This window comes from Pan paniscus, chromosome 18 (assembly GCF_029289425.2).
Source record: "Pan paniscus chromosome 18, NHGRI_mPanPan1-v2.0_pri, whole genome shotgun sequence".
In the NCBI taxonomy this organism is placed as follows: domain Eukaryota; kingdom Metazoa; phylum Chordata; class Mammalia; order Primates; family Hominidae; genus Pan; species Pan paniscus.
The window spans coordinates 81471131-81487127 of NC_073267.2; the positions used below are offsets into that span (position 1 = coordinate 81471131).

The 15997-nt window shown below is 37.3% G+C and overlaps 1 non-coding gene across 1 annotated transcript; it reads right to left on the minus strand.

The window, feature by feature from the left end:
* Nucleotides 1-1219: 1219 nt before the first annotated feature.
* On the minus strand, nt 1220-1281 carry LOC112437449 (U7 small nuclear RNA). The gene has a single exon (XR_003026057.3). It is a non-coding gene; the product is annotated as a U7 small nuclear RNA (small nuclear RNA).
* Nucleotides 1282-15997: the final 14716 nt, after the last annotated feature.

Sequence of the window (15997 nt, forward strand, 5' to 3'; positions counted from 1 at the left end):
CTCCAATCTGAGCGACAGAGCAAGACTCTATCTAAAAAAAAAAAAAAAAAACAGTCTATTTGGCCGGGCACGGTGGCTCGCGCCTGTAATCCCAGCAATTTGGGAGGCTGAGGAGGGCAGATCACCTCAGGTCAGAAGTTCAAGGCCAGCCTGGCCAACATGGTGAAACCCCGTTTCTACTAAAAATACAAAAATTAGCTGGGTGTGGTGGCAGGTGCCTGTAATCCCAGCTACTTGGGAGGCTGAGGCAACAGAATCGCTTGAACCCAGGAGGCATGGGTTGCAGTGAGCCAAGATCACACCACTGCATTCCAGCCTGGGGGACAAGAGCGAGACTTCGTCTCAAAAAAAAAAAAAACCACATAAAAAACCCAGTCTATTTTTCTGACACTAATATAGCCACCTCAGCTTTCTTTTGATTACCACTTGCATAGACTATCTTTTCCTGTTCTTCTACTTTTAACTTCTTTGTTTCTTTGTATTGAAAGAGAGTCTCTTGTAGACAGTATATAGATGGATTGTGTTTTTCCAATTCTGACAATATTCGCCTTTAATTTGCAGAGTTGAATTCAACTACTTTCAAAATAATTACTGATAAGGACTCACTGCTATCATTTAGCTATTTGTTCTCTATATATCTTACATGTTTTTTTAACCTCAATTCCATCATCACTTAAAAATATATATATTTAGTTAATATTTTGTAGTGTACCATTTTGATGTGTGTGTATGTTATTTTCTTTGTGGTTACTGTGGGGATTACAATTAATATCTTAAAGTTATAATGACCTAGTTTGAATAATGTCAACTTTGTTTCAATTATATATATATATATACACACACACACACACACACACACTATTCCTATAGACGCCCATCTCTATATTGTCACAGGTAACATATTTTTACGTCATATACTATTAACACAAATCTAAAATTATTGTTTTATGCATTTATCCTTTAAATTACACAGTAAAATGAAACATCACAAACCAAAAATACAATAATGCTTTTATATTTACTTGTGTAGTTACCTTTACTAGTGTAGTTACCTTTACTAGTAGTTACTTTTACTAGTGTTATTTGTTCATATGGTTTTCATTTCAGCCTGAAAGACTCCCTTTACCATTTCTTGTAAAGCAAGTGTACTAGTAATAAATTTCCCCAGTCTTTTCATCTGAAAATATAATAACTGTTTCTCCATTTTTTTTTAGGAGTGGAGGGTGCTTCCAGTGAAGACTAGGAACCAGTTAGACAAATTCTAAAAGAGCTGTCATACTTTTCTCCACTCTTGAAGGACAGTTTTTCCAAATATAGAATTCTCAGTTATTTTCTTTTACTATTTTAAATATGCCATCCCACTTCCTTCTGGCCTCCATAGTTTTTGATAAGAAATCCACTGTTAATCTTATTGAGGATTCCTTGTACATGAAGAGTTAGCTCCTTTTGCTTTCTAGATTCTCTTGCTTTGTAGAATTTGAGTATAACATGTCTTACTGTGGATCTCTTTGACTTCATCCTGCTTAATGTTTAAGTTTTTGGATGAACATATTCATGTCTTTCATCAAACTTGGGAAATATTTGTTCTGTTTTTTTCTCTCTCATCCCTCCTGACACTTCCATGATGCATGTGCTGGTATGCTTGATGGTGTCCCACAAATCCCTAAGGTTCTGTTCCTTTTTTTTCACTCTTTTTCCCTTCCGCTCTTTAAATTGCATAATTTTAATAGCCTTATCTCATGTTTGGTAATTTTCTCTTTTGCCTACTCATATTTGCAAATGAACTCCTCTGGTGAATTTCCATTTAATCTACTGTACTTTTATGTTCAGAATTTCTATTTGATTCTTTTTTATAACTTTTATCTTTTTATTGATATGCCCTATTTGGTTGTACATTTTTTATTTTTTTTATTTATTTTCTTAAGAGACAGGGTCTTACTCTTGTGACTCAGGCTGGAGTACAGTGTCAGTTCAGCCTCAAACTCCTGGGCTCAAGGGATCTTCCTGTCTCAGCTTCTCAAGTGGCTAGGACTACAGATATGTGCCACCAGACCTGGCTAATTTTTTTTTTTTTAATTTTTGTACAGATTGGAGGTCTTGTTATATTGACCACACTGGTCTCAAATTCCTGGCCCCAAGTGATCCTCCCATCTTAGCCTCCCAAAGCACTAGGATTACGGGTGTGCATCACTGTGCCAGGCCTTATACATTGTTTTTCTGATTTTCCATAGTTCTTTGTCCATAGTTTCCCTTTAACTGATTAAGCATTTTAAGAGAGTTGGTTTAATGTCTTTGACTAGTAACTCCAATGTTTAGTATTCCTCAGAGATGGTTTCTGTAAAACTTCTTTTAAAAAAAAAATTCCCATGAATGGGCTATACTTTTCTGTTTCTTTATATGGTGACTTTTTTGTTGAGAATTAGACAATTAGACATCTTGAGTACTATAATGTGGTAACTCTCAAAATCAGATTCTACTGCTCTTCATGGATTACTCATTTTTGCTTGCTTAAGGCTGCAGTATTTTATGTGGACAAAGAAGTTTCTCTTCTGTTATTGCTGGAGTCAGGCACTGACCTGACAGAGATTTAATTAAATGTATGGATCCAAAGAGAGAGAGAAAAGAGTGTGTTCCTTTACATTTTCTGTTAGTTGCCATGAGAAAGCTGCTACAAGCCAGGGGAGCTGAAAAATAAAAAGTGTCTTTGCTGGTTCCTTAGGGAATTGCCAGACTGACCAAATGCACAACTCCTAAAATTTGTAGGAAAAGTTCCTTACTGCCACCCCTGGCAATAGCCAGCTACTCCAGAAATGCAGACTACTATCCCCATGGCTGCAGCAGGGTAGAAGAAAGGGGATTGCTAGCTGTATTGCAATGAAATGTTATTGCATTTCAGTTATACTTTTCTTCATCAAGCACTCCTCAGGTTGCTGTAAGTGTTCAATCAGTTTCCAGAGTTCTAAAATAGTTGATAATACCTTTTTCACATTTAGTGGTTGTTTTGTTAGAAGACCAAGCTCTGAAACTTCTTATTCCACAATTTTCCAGGATATCACTCTTCTTTTTCCATAGTCACTGATGTGACAGTAAAAATCCACCCAAGATGTACAACTAGGTGCATTTTCACAAGAAAGCATTTTGAGAAGAAAGGCAGGCAATGGCCATTGAACCATCTTTTGTTTTTTGAACCATTTTTAAAAGGAAAAAGTTGTGTCATCTAAAAATCCAAGAACTATGTGTATCTAGATTTGAAATTTGAGAGTCTTTGTCATTGTTAATTTCTGTCATGTGGTTCATCCAATTCTTCTCTTACGACATGTAGGCCAAGAACTTAGAAAGAGATCCATTGTTCCAACAGACAGAAGGCTTACGTTTTAAGATGTCTTTATTTTTGACATAAATTAAATGTAAATCTTATTAAAAAATAAAAGTTGTCTATGCCAAAAGGTTACAATGGTTAATCCATTTATATAATATTCTCAAAATGACAAAACTGTAAACCTGGAGAATAGACTAGTGATTTGCAGGGGTTAGCAGCTGGGGTATAGGAGGATCAGTTGTGGCTATAAAAAAATGTGGCATGAGGAATACTTGTGGTGACTGAAGTTCTACATCTTGAATGTAGTGGAGGTAACATGAATCTACACATGATACAACTATATTGAACTAAATGCACACACACACAAATGCATGTTAAACCTGTGAATTCTACATAAGGTCATTAGATGTCAATTTCTTGATAGTGATACTGTACTATAGTTATACGAGATATAGTTACCACTGGGGGAAACTGAGTGAAGGATACAAGAGATCTTTCTGTACTATTACTAACTGCAACTACATGTAAATCTAATATTTAAAAAATAAGCTGTGGCTGAGTGTAACAGTATACAATAAATCATCTCTTCTGCTGTCTTAGCTGAAGAATTGAAAAAAATTTTCAAGACAGAAAGTTAAAAAAATAAGCCTTGTGAGTTAAATGCATATTGAGAAAGAGAACTGGCCTGGAAATAAGAGGACTGCTTGTTATGCACTAAGTTTCTCAAGCTTTCTGCATCTCATCTGTAAAAGGGACTATCACAATATTGTTGAAAAGACTATATGAAGAATATATTTAAAAGCACTGTGAAAATTGTGATACGTGTTATTTTGAGATTTTTGATAACAGTATTTAACATTTACTGTTTTTATGTGTTATGTGTTATTCATACAAGATCTTCTAATAACCCTAATTTTCTAATAACTTAATCTTCTTGATAACCCTATAAAAACATCATACAACTAATCCCATTTGACAGAAAAAAAAAACTTAAAAATTCAGAGCAGTTAAGTAAATTGCATAAGGTCATTCACTTAATAAAAATAGCTACCATTTATTGAATGCTTTATATAGTTGGCACATACTTAACATTATATCATTTATTTAATGTTATAAGGCAGGTGTTATTATTTTCCATTTTATAGAACAGGACTAACTTAACCAAGGTTGTATACACAACTTGTAAGAGGCATGCCAGATCTTTTATATAGTTGACCACCACAGTCACTATCTACTTATAAATAGCTTATAAGACTGGCATATAACATGCAATGTTTATAAAACTAGTTTGTTGCTAAACCTAGAAAAAATATTATTTTCCCTCCAACTATTTTTCTTCTTTAAAACTTAAAAACTCCATTCCTCAAATTACCTTTATTCTTTTGTTTTCTTTTACTTCTTAAAAAGAGGACTTTTAATCAATTTTATTAATTCATTTCTTTTACCTTCCCCTACTATTCAAGAAGAACCTTACAAAAATCTATGTTTGGCTAATAATGAATGATTACTATTAATTTTATCATGGCCATTTTATCTCTCACTTTTTATTTCCTTTGATTCTGCTCTTAAAATTATTTTGTTATAAAAAATGGAAGTCTCGGCTGGGCACATTGGCTCACATCTGTAATCCCAGCGCTTTGGGAGGCAGAGGTGGGTGGATCACCTGAGGTCAGGAGTTCGAGACTATCCTGGCCAACATGGCGAAACCCCGTCTCTACTAAAAATAAGAAAATTAGCCAGGCATGGTGGCGGGTACCTGTAATCCCAGCTACCTGGGAGGCTAAGGCTGGAGAATCTCTTGAACTGGAGAGGCGGATGTTGCAGTGAGCCGAGACTGCGCCATTGCACTCCAGCCTGGGCAACAAGAGCAAAACTGTCTCAAAAAAAAAACCAAAAAAAAAACCTCTATGAATTAGAAGTAACTTGAGGGGTCACCTCTTTGTTATAATAATTTCTCACTCTTTTTTCTACATTATAAATTATGCTTAATCACCTAGGTTTGATTTTGCTGTGAATTTATTCTTCAACTCGTAGAAACCCCAACATTCTATAGAACTTCCTCTATTCAACAATACAGATACATGTCAATTCCAGAAACCTCTCTACATCCACACCACAACCCCTGTATTTCTTATTCACCTGCTATAAATATTATTTGCTTGAGACTCTTGTTTTTGGTTTCTGCCAGTTTGTTTTTCTTTCCACTTTGTTTCATATGCTGCCTCTTTGAAGGTCTCTAAAAAGAGAAATACTCCCTCAATTCTCTGTATAACCATTTTCTTTTTCTTTGATCTCTTAGAAATCTTTATTAAACAAAGATTTTCCAATTTTTTCTTCACTCATACCTCTTTTCCAGGCTCTTAAATGACATTTCTTACTTGCCGAATTAATGGCTTATCATATTCCCTGTCGCTCAAGATTTAATCTTTAGAATTCTTTTTCAATAGTCCCTCTTCCCTACTCACCATGGTTAACAGATCAGTGTGTTCTTAAATCGAGGTTTTTAATTTAAATAATCTAAATCAAAATCATGAAGAAGGGTTGTTAAAAATGCTAGATTCATGTGCTTTACCCTGAATTAGCTGAAAAGGTTTTCAAGGATAGATCCCAGAAATCTTTTTAAATCAACAACCCATGTAAGACTTAGGCGTACTACATTTTGAGAACTACTGCATTATATCAATTTTCACCTAAGTCTGCTCATTCTACCTTCTCAGTGTTTCTCATCCATTTATCTCCTATTGTCTCTACCCTAGTTCAGGGCTGATTCATCTCTTAGCTGGACATCTGTAATAGGATTTTCCTGCCTTTAGGATATTTCCCACTTTAATTCATCCTACACACTGGTGTCTTATTAATCTTACTAAATTGCAGCTCTGCTCATTTAATGTGACAAGAATTTACTGAGAGCATACTATATACTAGGTGCTCTAGGGCAGTAGATTCTAAATGGTGTGATCACCAGATTTATTAAGTGAGGGAAAACTTTTCAAAATAGAGATCCTCTACCACCTCTCCAGGCCTACTTAATTACAATCTTCAGAGCTAGAATTAAGACAAGTTTCTTTTTAAAAAGTTCCCCAATTGACTCCTTTGGGTAACACTAGATGCTTTTGAATAACATTAGACTGGAACAAATAAAGATTAAGACATTCTTGTGTATTTCAGAACGTACTGGGAGGGATATGAACATAAGCAAATAGCTACCATATAATATGCCGATTAATGATATATTAGAGGTACCAAGTGCCATGAAAAGATTAATTCGAACTGCATTAAATACCTTCAGCACCACACCCAGCTGGATGAAATCTGTTTGTCCTCTAATCTTCCATAGCACTTTATCTATAATCCTCTTATGGTCTTCTTTCATCTTGCTCAATAATTTTTTTTTATTTGTCTCATTTCCTCTACCCTTGTACTTGAGGCCACGGTCTTGGTCTTTGTGGTGCATGTAGTCTGACAAGAAATTTTTTTTTGGAGTTCAAATTTATTTACACGATAAAGTTACACAAAAAATTAAATTTTGTAAAGTTAGGTATTTAATAAATGATCTCAAAAATAGGTCCTTGTAACTCTAGGATATATGTAGCCAAACGTATGGATCTTAATCCCTGCATGGCACTTAGTACAGTTCCTTTAACACAACAAGTACTCAATAAAAAAAGCTGTGCGTAAACCAATGGGGTCTGGGAAAAATGTATTTGGATATGCAATAAAAATACTTAATATGTCCAATATCCACCATCAGGTTATGATTCCAAACGAAATAACATGGTGATGGTTTTTGCAAACTGATAACCTATAAGTCAAAACCAGCCAAACTGTTTTGTTTGGATGGCTCGGGTGGGGATGGAGGGTTGTTTACAATTTTAATTTGAATGTCTTCTGTCTGGGCAAATATACTTTGAATTGCCACAGGCCCTACCACTTCCTATTATCTTACACTAATCTGACTTACACATTTATGCTATCTATAGGTCTAAAAATGGGAGTTCTGAAAGGTGACAGATAATTGCTCCCAATCATTTCTGCTTTTTGAGTCTTGGCTACTGTTATGGGCTTGAGTCTCCCCAAAAGTTATATGTTAAAGGTGTAACCCCTAGTACTTCAGAAAGTAACCCTATTTGGAGATAAGGTGTTTGAAGAGGTAATTAAGCTAAAATGAGGTCTTTAACATGGGCCTAAATCCAGTAGGGTTGGTGTGCTTACAAGGAAAGAAAATTTGGACACAGGTGTGCACACACATGGAGAAAACAGCACATGAAGACAAAGAGATGAGACAGTGATCTGAGTCAAGGAGAGAGACCTCAGAAAGAAACCAACCCTGCTGATACCTTGATCTTGAACTTCTAGCCTCCAGAATTGTGAGAAAATAACTTTCTGTTGTTTAAGCCACTTAGTCTGTGGCATTTTGTTATGTTTGCTCTAGCAAACTAATATGGATCTCAACTATATTTAGTATTAATCTTGGCAGTTTTACATCAAAACTTATTTGTTCAAGTCTTTCTGCCAGGTACATGGTGAACACAATTCTGAGTAGTTTAGGGTTTAGATGATGCAAGTTATATGTAAGATATATTCATAAACATAAATAAGAAACATTATAAAGAATACAAAAAAATGCCAAATAAAGACTATTATAGGCATTCAGGAGGGAGAGAGGTGACTATGGACTAGGTCACAAAAGATTCACAATTTGACCTGGGTCTTAAAAGCGTAAGTAGGATTCAGCCAAGCGGAGGAGAGAGGACATCAAGGAGAGAACAGTGAACAATGGCAAATACATGTCTACTACCGGAGGAAATTTATTTTTCTCCTTTTAAGTACCTCTATGTTCAAGTTTCTTTTCTGTGCTTTCTAACCTCTAAGATCACTATATATTTTTAAATGAATGGTGTAAGTCCTTACAAAATTTAGGCATTTTTTTTCTTGTCAGATAAATAACAGTTCAACTGACTTTGTTCAGTACAACACTGACATCCAAAGGATACTCGGGTTCATCTGAAGGCCTCTTGGGCTTCTGCTGAGTTGGTTTGATTTTCAAATGGTCTATGTAGGCAGTAAGCTGCTCATGGAACATTCTCTTTTGAAACCCTGGGCATTTTTTGATCTCTTACCCATTTATCAAATCTCATCACATTAAATGGCTCCACAATGCAGGTGGCCTGTGTTTTCTTAAGTGCCTCCTCTTCTTAAGAATGTATTACTCAGTTCATTAATGTTTCATACTTAAGTATTCTGTGTATTTAATTTTTTATTTAATGAAATTTCTAACCTTCAGGCTGACGAATTATTCAGAATGTTTCATCCAAGCTATTGGAAAAGTGCTCATTAGCAGGGAGTTTTGAAGATGGAATTTTAAGAAAGGGGTTGGCAGGATCCCAAACACACATAGATCTAAGCTTTCATAAATGCTTCCCTACCTTAGCTATGGAGGAAGAAATTGTTGATAAGCAGATAAGTTTTGCTTTAGTTTTTACATTTTAGTGACAATAACTATGATTTCTGTGGTCTGATAAAAGATGTTCGTTTAAAGAGTTATCTGCAGAAAGCTGTGTGGTCACTAATGTTTACTTTCATTGACAAATGAGATCGTCTTGTGTGGGACTATCATCATCAAATGAGACACAACTGAAACTAAAGCAGCCATGTTTACCATTCGGTTTAAAATTTTTTAAATTAAAATAATGCTCCTAACAAAAGGAGTCTCAGCTGAATTAGTTTGAGTGTTGGCATGCACTGGGCTCAAATCACCTGCTCATCTTTAACACCTGCCTTCAGATTTATGGGCGATTAAGAACTTAAGTCTGAGAACCTATGAGACTGTTACAGAAAATAAAATTTCAGTTCTTCGTCCATTAACTGGTTCAGATGAAATTTGGGGTCAGAAACAACCAGAACGTTAAATTTCATTGTAAACTTAAATCGCATTCAATGGTTAAAGACTACAAAATGTATGTAGTGCAGTTAAAAAACCTCACACAGCAAGAGGTTATTGAATGTTTAAAGATCCAAAATTTCAACTTTTTGTGGTTAAGTACAGTTATGTTGGGTAACAAAGTTGACAGCAGGTTTCTGTTACCCCCCTGTTGGAGGAGGAGGAGGCGCTACCACACGCTTACCTTAGGGAAATAACGTGCACTTTATAACCGTTCAGGTAAATCGTTGGGTGAGAAAGAAGAATAAAGGACACAGCCGGTGGAGGGACCCCAGCACACAGTCCCGTGGGTGCTCCGAAGGAAACGGCCGCAGCCCCAAATCTCCTAGTCCCTCTAGCAGGGAGTTTTCCCGCGGAGTCTCGCCTTGCGGCCGGAAGCCACCTCAAGCCGCCCACCCGGAAGCCGTCGTCTTGGCAACTGGGTATCGTCCCACCCCCTTTTCTTAGCAACGCCTATCGCCTTAGACGTCTGAGGTCAGCCGGGCCTCGATTGGTTCCTCTGTCTTTCACTCTGGGAGACGTTTGAGACCGAGCGTCTCTAGATCTCGTATTTGAATTTGTGGCGCTTGGTGTCCGCGAGTTGCCGAATGAAGCTGAGCGTCTCAGTGGAACCAGGGATCTCAGGGGTGAGCGACCGCGAGGGGAGAGCGACGAAAAGGGCGGCCGGAGCTGGAGGGGCGCGGAGTTAAACAAAAAAGGGCGGCCGGAGCTGCAGGGGCGCCGAGTTAAACACGTCATTTCCAGATGGGGGGCTTCAGGCGAGCTGCTTAGCTCCCCTGAGGCAGGCCCTCCGTCTGTTCGCCTATTCGTAGCCTCTGGGTTTTTCCCTCACGTCGTTTTCCTGCAGTCTCAGAGACGCCACGCCTGCCCCCGTTCTGTTGCCCCTGATGGAAGACTCCTCTTAACGCTACCTTCCCTCTTTCACAAACAAAATGTCTCTCAGCTTCCTTCTTTCTCCGACGTGCTTACACCTCCCCCAAGTATAATTCACTCCCCACTGATGTCTTTGGTAGTTTCATCCTCGTCTTCATCACTAATACTATGAGACACGGGGTGCGTGCACTTGACGATGTAGAAAAATGGCTTTCGCGCAACCTGGTGAGCGTCCCACACCTCACAAATTGAATCCAAAAAGTTCCTTATTCATAAAAGATGCTGCTGTCCTACTCTTCCCGACCGGGAATATCATGACGTGGAAAGCAGCAAGTGACAGCGTTTTATAAAGCGCTACAAAAGTAAGCTATTGATGCATTCACATCGGAAACATAATTGTTTTGTTTTCGGTCGGACACTCTTGATCCATAGGTTTCGTATTGGGTTTATGGATACTGTTCAGACTTTGAAACGAATAATGCCAAAAGTTACGTTGGAGGACAAACTGAGGATTGATCCCAAGCACAAAAGTAACCACTGATTAAAACCTTCTCTTCATTAACCTTTAGCTTCTTTGTCTATTATGATACTTCTCCCACCCCGGTGGATTTAATTTCCATTGAGATTTATGAACATTTTAGGAGTTTACAGTGTAAATAGACAGCTTTCCCCACCTCTCCTGTATATGACCATGAAAATCCTCTATTAACTTTCCAGTTTGATAATGCAGTATGAGCTTCTATATGCTTAGCCTCTAGAACAGAGATTCTTTTTGGGGTGGGGGGTCTTAGTCCTGTTTAAGACCCAGAGGAAAACCTTGGAGCTTTTCTCCAGAATATGACACATACACACAAAATTTTGTATTAGTTTTAGAGAGTTGTATTTTGTTTTAGTAGAAAAGAGATCTCACTTTGTTGCTCAGACTGATCTCCAGTGTCAGCCTCCCAAAGGGTTGGGATTACAAGCGTGAGCCGCCGAGCCCAACCCTGTTTTAGGGAGTTTTAGATTCTGTTTTGAAATGTGGATATTAGTGGGACCCCAGTCCAATTCTACACGTTTATTTATATATATACACACACATATGTCTATATATATAATTATATATATTTACATAATATATATCTATGTATATAATTTTTTTAAGTAGAAATAAGCAGCGAAACAGAGTGTTTTAACTTCTACCGAATGACTGTCATTTCTTAGTTTTAAGACTTGTAGTTCGGAGGGAGGTGGAATGAGAAGGCTGAAACTTTTACATGAGCTCTGATTTAAGGATATTAGAAAAGTCATTTCTAAGTGTGGCGGTCCACGCCTGTAATCCCAACCAACACTTTGGGAGGCTGAGGTGGAAAGACTGCTTCAGCCCAGGAGTTCGAGACCAACCCAGGAGTTCAAGACGATAGTCGGACCCCATCTCTACAAAAAAATTTTAACATTAGCCAGCCGTGGTGGTGTTCGCCTTGCTCCCAGCTACTCAGGAGGCTGAGGTGGGAGGATCACTTGGGCCAGGGAGTTCCAGGCTGCAGTGGCCAATGATCGTGCCTATCTCCAAAACAAACAAACAAAAAACAGAGAGATAAAGGTAGTAAGGTAGTATATGAGCACAGGGGCATACCAAAAAATAAGTTCACAAGGTATTGCATCCAGAGTCTTTTTGAATTAACAAGAAATAGGAAAATTCTTGATCAACATGAAGAGTGAAAATAGTTTGTGTGCCTTAATTTTTTGGATGTTTTATATTAAAATAATTTTATGGTGAATTCTACCAGCATATACCTGAATATAATCTCATAATCTTCTTCCTAACCATCTCAGGCATTATCTTTCACATGAGAACATTAGCTTACCTGAAATTTGCTTTTATATATGATGTGAGGAATGGCTTTAACTAATTTTTTTTTCACTGTTCAGTTGCCATTTTGGGGAGATTGGTCTTCAGTTTTGCTTTATTTTGATTGTCTGGTTTTAGAATTAGGGTAATGGTGTCTGACATCTTTAAGTGATCTGGGATGTGTTGTATTCTTTACTTCTTGAAAAAGTTTGTATAAGATTGGCATTGCATTGTTAAGTGTTTGATAGAATACATCCATCTATGTAGATCCATATTTTCATAATTTTCCTTCAGGTTGAATAACTTCATTTATTTAATACTGCATGTAGGTGAAGGATTCTGTCAGTGTTTGTTTCTTAGAAAATGTTTTTATTTAACTTTCATTTTTGAAAGATTTATTTTTAAACTGGATATATAATTGTAGGTTGACTTTTTTTAGCACTTTAATATTCTATTGTCCTCTGGCTGTTGTTTTTAGATATTTGGTGTCATTCTTATCTTTGTTCTCCTGTATATAATGTCTCCCCCAACCCCATCCCACCTCACCCTCACTTTTGAAAAAACAAAGTCGGGCATATTTAGTCATAATTTGCATATGGTAAAGTTGACCCTTTCAAGGAATACTGTTCTATGAGTTTGGACAAATGTGAAGAGTTGTGAACTATCACAATCATTTTTAGTATATCTGTAAGTCTGTAAAGTCTCATGCACTTATTATTGATTTTCTATCCTCACCATTGGTCCCTAGCAACCCTTGATCTGATATCTACTGCTATAGGTTTGTGTTTGGAGGCATCATGTTAGTGGAATCACATAGTATGAGCTGGTAGTGTCTGGCTTCTTTCACTTGATATAATACTTTCAAGATTCATCTATGTTCTTGCATGTATCACTAATTTTTTCTTTTAATGTGTGAGTAGTATTCCATTATATGTATTACCAGTTTGTTTATCCATTCAGCAGTTAATGGGCTTTGAGTTGTTTCCAGGTTTTGGCTGTTAGTAATAAAGCTGCTATAAACATTTGGCTACAGGTGTTTGTGTGGCCGAAGATTTTAATTGCTTGCTTGCTTGCTTGCTCTTTGCTTTTTTTTGTCTCTATTTTTGTTTTGTTTTGTTTTGTTTTGTTTTTGAGGTAGGATATGGCTCACCATAACCTCGAATTCCTGGGCCTCAGCCTTTTCAAGTAGCTGGGACTACAGGAGCATGTCACCAGGCCTAGCTAATTTTTAATGTTTGGTAGAAAAAAGGTCTTGCTATGTTGTCCAGGCTGGACTTAACCTCCTGGTCTTAACCTCCTGCCTCAAGCAATCCTTCCACCTCAGCCTCCCAAAATGTTGGGATTATAGGTGTGAGGCACCATGCTCAGCCTTAATTTCATAAAATACTTTAAAACCTTTTTCAAAAGTGGCTGTCCCATTTTGCATTCCCATCAGCTGCATATGGCAGTTCCAGTTATTCAAGAGTCATATCAGCCCTTGGGGTTGTTAGTAGTTAGTAGTTTAAATTTTTTAAACTATTGCTCTGGGTCTGTACTGATGTCTCATTGTAATTTTAAGTTATATTTCTCTGATGCTTAATGAAATAGAATAGTCAGTCATTCATCCACTTCTTATCTGAACGTCTTTTGTGAAGCATCTATAAAAATGTTTTGCCCTTTTTTTTTTTTTTTTTTTGAGTTCCAGTCTCACTCTGTTGCCCAGGCTGGAGTGCAGTGGCGCGATCTCAGCTCACTGCAGCCTCCTCCTCCTGGGTTCAAGCAGTTCTCCCACCTAAGTCTCGCGAGTAGCTAGGATTACAGGCGCACACCACCATGCCCAGCTAATTTTTGTATTTTTAGTAGAGACATGGTTTCACCACGTTGGCCCGGCTGGTCTCGAACTCCTGACCTTGGGGATCCACCTGCTTTGGCCTCTCAAAGTGCTGGGATTACAGGCATTTGAGTTACCATGCCTGGCCTGTTTTGCCTATTTTATTTGGTAGTTTTATTGAGGTACAATTTACATACAACAAATTTCATATTTTTAAAGTGTATACTTTGATAAGTTTTGACATGTACCCAAGAAACCATCACCACAATCAAATTAATGTACATCTACAACATGGCTGAACCTTGGAAACATGTTAAGTGAAAGAAGCCAGTCACAAAAGGTCATATATTGTATGATTTTATTAATAAAAAATTTCCAAAATAGGCAAATCCATAGAGATAGAAAGTAGATTAATGGTTGATAGGGGCCAGGGCAGGGGAGAATGGAAAATTACTGCTAATGAGTATAGAGTTTCTTTTTGAGATGATGCAAATAGTCTGGAATTAGATAGTTGTGGTGGTTGCACAGCTTTATGAATACTCTCAAAACTATGAATCGTACACTTTAAAGGGTGAATTTTATGGTATATAAGTTATATCTCAATAAAGCTGTTGTGAAAAAGAGAAAAATAACTCTAGTTGTGATCTAAGGGGCTGTTCAAAAAGCATTGTTTGTAGTAGTAGAAACATGGAAACTAAATGTCCATCAGTAGAAGAATGATAAAAATGGTTGTATATTCTTAAAATGAAAGTGATGCTATTAAAATAATGAAGCCAAACAGTATGTATCAATATGATATATCTCACAATCATAGTTAGAGGGGAAAAACATTGCAGAAGAATCTGTAACAGATATAATACAGAATTAGCATTTAGAAATATGTAGAATAGTATATAGTTTAGTAAAGGTATCAAAAATGCATGGGGATCATAAACATCAGCTTCCAGGTGGTAATTAGCTGTGGTGATAATTTATGGTACATGTACCTGGTGTCGGTGGAGGAAAGAGAGGGGGAATGTTATTAAGGAAGTGTTCATAGAATGTTTCAACTATACTGGTAGTGTTTTATTAAACTGCGTGATAGATATACAGAAGTTATTTTTATTTTTAGAATATTTCAAATAATTTTATAAGAATATTTGCAGGACACAGCAAAATGATAGTAGATGGTTTATCCCATGGAAGGGATAAACCATCAAGATAAAGATTTTTCACTTACAAGAGTAGCAACATCAAATGTAGAACTGAGGCTGAGCGTAGTGTCTCATGCCTGTAATCCCAGCACTTCCGAAGGCCAAAGCAGAGGATCCTTTGAGCCCAGGAGTTTGAGACCAGTCTGGGCAACATAAGGAGACCATGTCTACAAACAATTTAAAAAATCAGCCAGGTGCAGTGGCGGATGCCTGTGGTCCCAGCTACTCTGGAGGCTGAGATGGGAGGATGGTTTGAGCCTAGGAGGTTGATGCTGCAATGAGCTATGATTGCGCCACTGCACTCCAGCCTGGGCGACAGAGTAAGACTCTTTCTCTATCTGTTCTGCCATAGTAACAGAAGAAAAAAGAAAAAAAACAAGTAGAACCAAGGGCAGACAAGAACCAACTGAAGAAAGGATGTTAGGGGAGGCCTGATTTGCATACATGAAGTCATAATCATGTAACTTCTTTTAAAGTAGTTGTGGTTTCCTTTGGGAATATTACACCAAGCAAAAATGTAAAGTATGATGACCTGGAAGCAATTTCACTAATGCATATTTTGCAAAGTGTTATTACTCTCAGAAGTCAAATCAATGCCTTCTAGGAGATTTTTGAACGATATAAAATAGTCTCAGAGGGAGGAAACAGTAAGGATGTGGAGTGTGAGGAAAAACCTTAAGGAGATCATTCTTACATGGCATGGGAGCTCTGTTTTAAGGTAATCACCTAGTCAGGAAATCCCCCGAGAAACAGATTACACAGCTGAAACAAGAAGGTACTTGAATGATTTCTAGTTCATAAAAAATGTTATTGATATCAGACCCCATTCTAGTATCAAGGAATTATGAAGCTTTGATCCATGTCCTCAAGGAGGACAGAAATTTATTCTAACTATACCATCAAGCCTGTTTCCTGGGAAGAGAAACTTCTGTACAGAGGGCTTTTTAGGAGCTGTGAGTTCGGGAGTCTAGGATCATTTAAAAAGCATTACCCAGAGATCTATGAGGGACAAAGGAAGCTCAAGGGATTT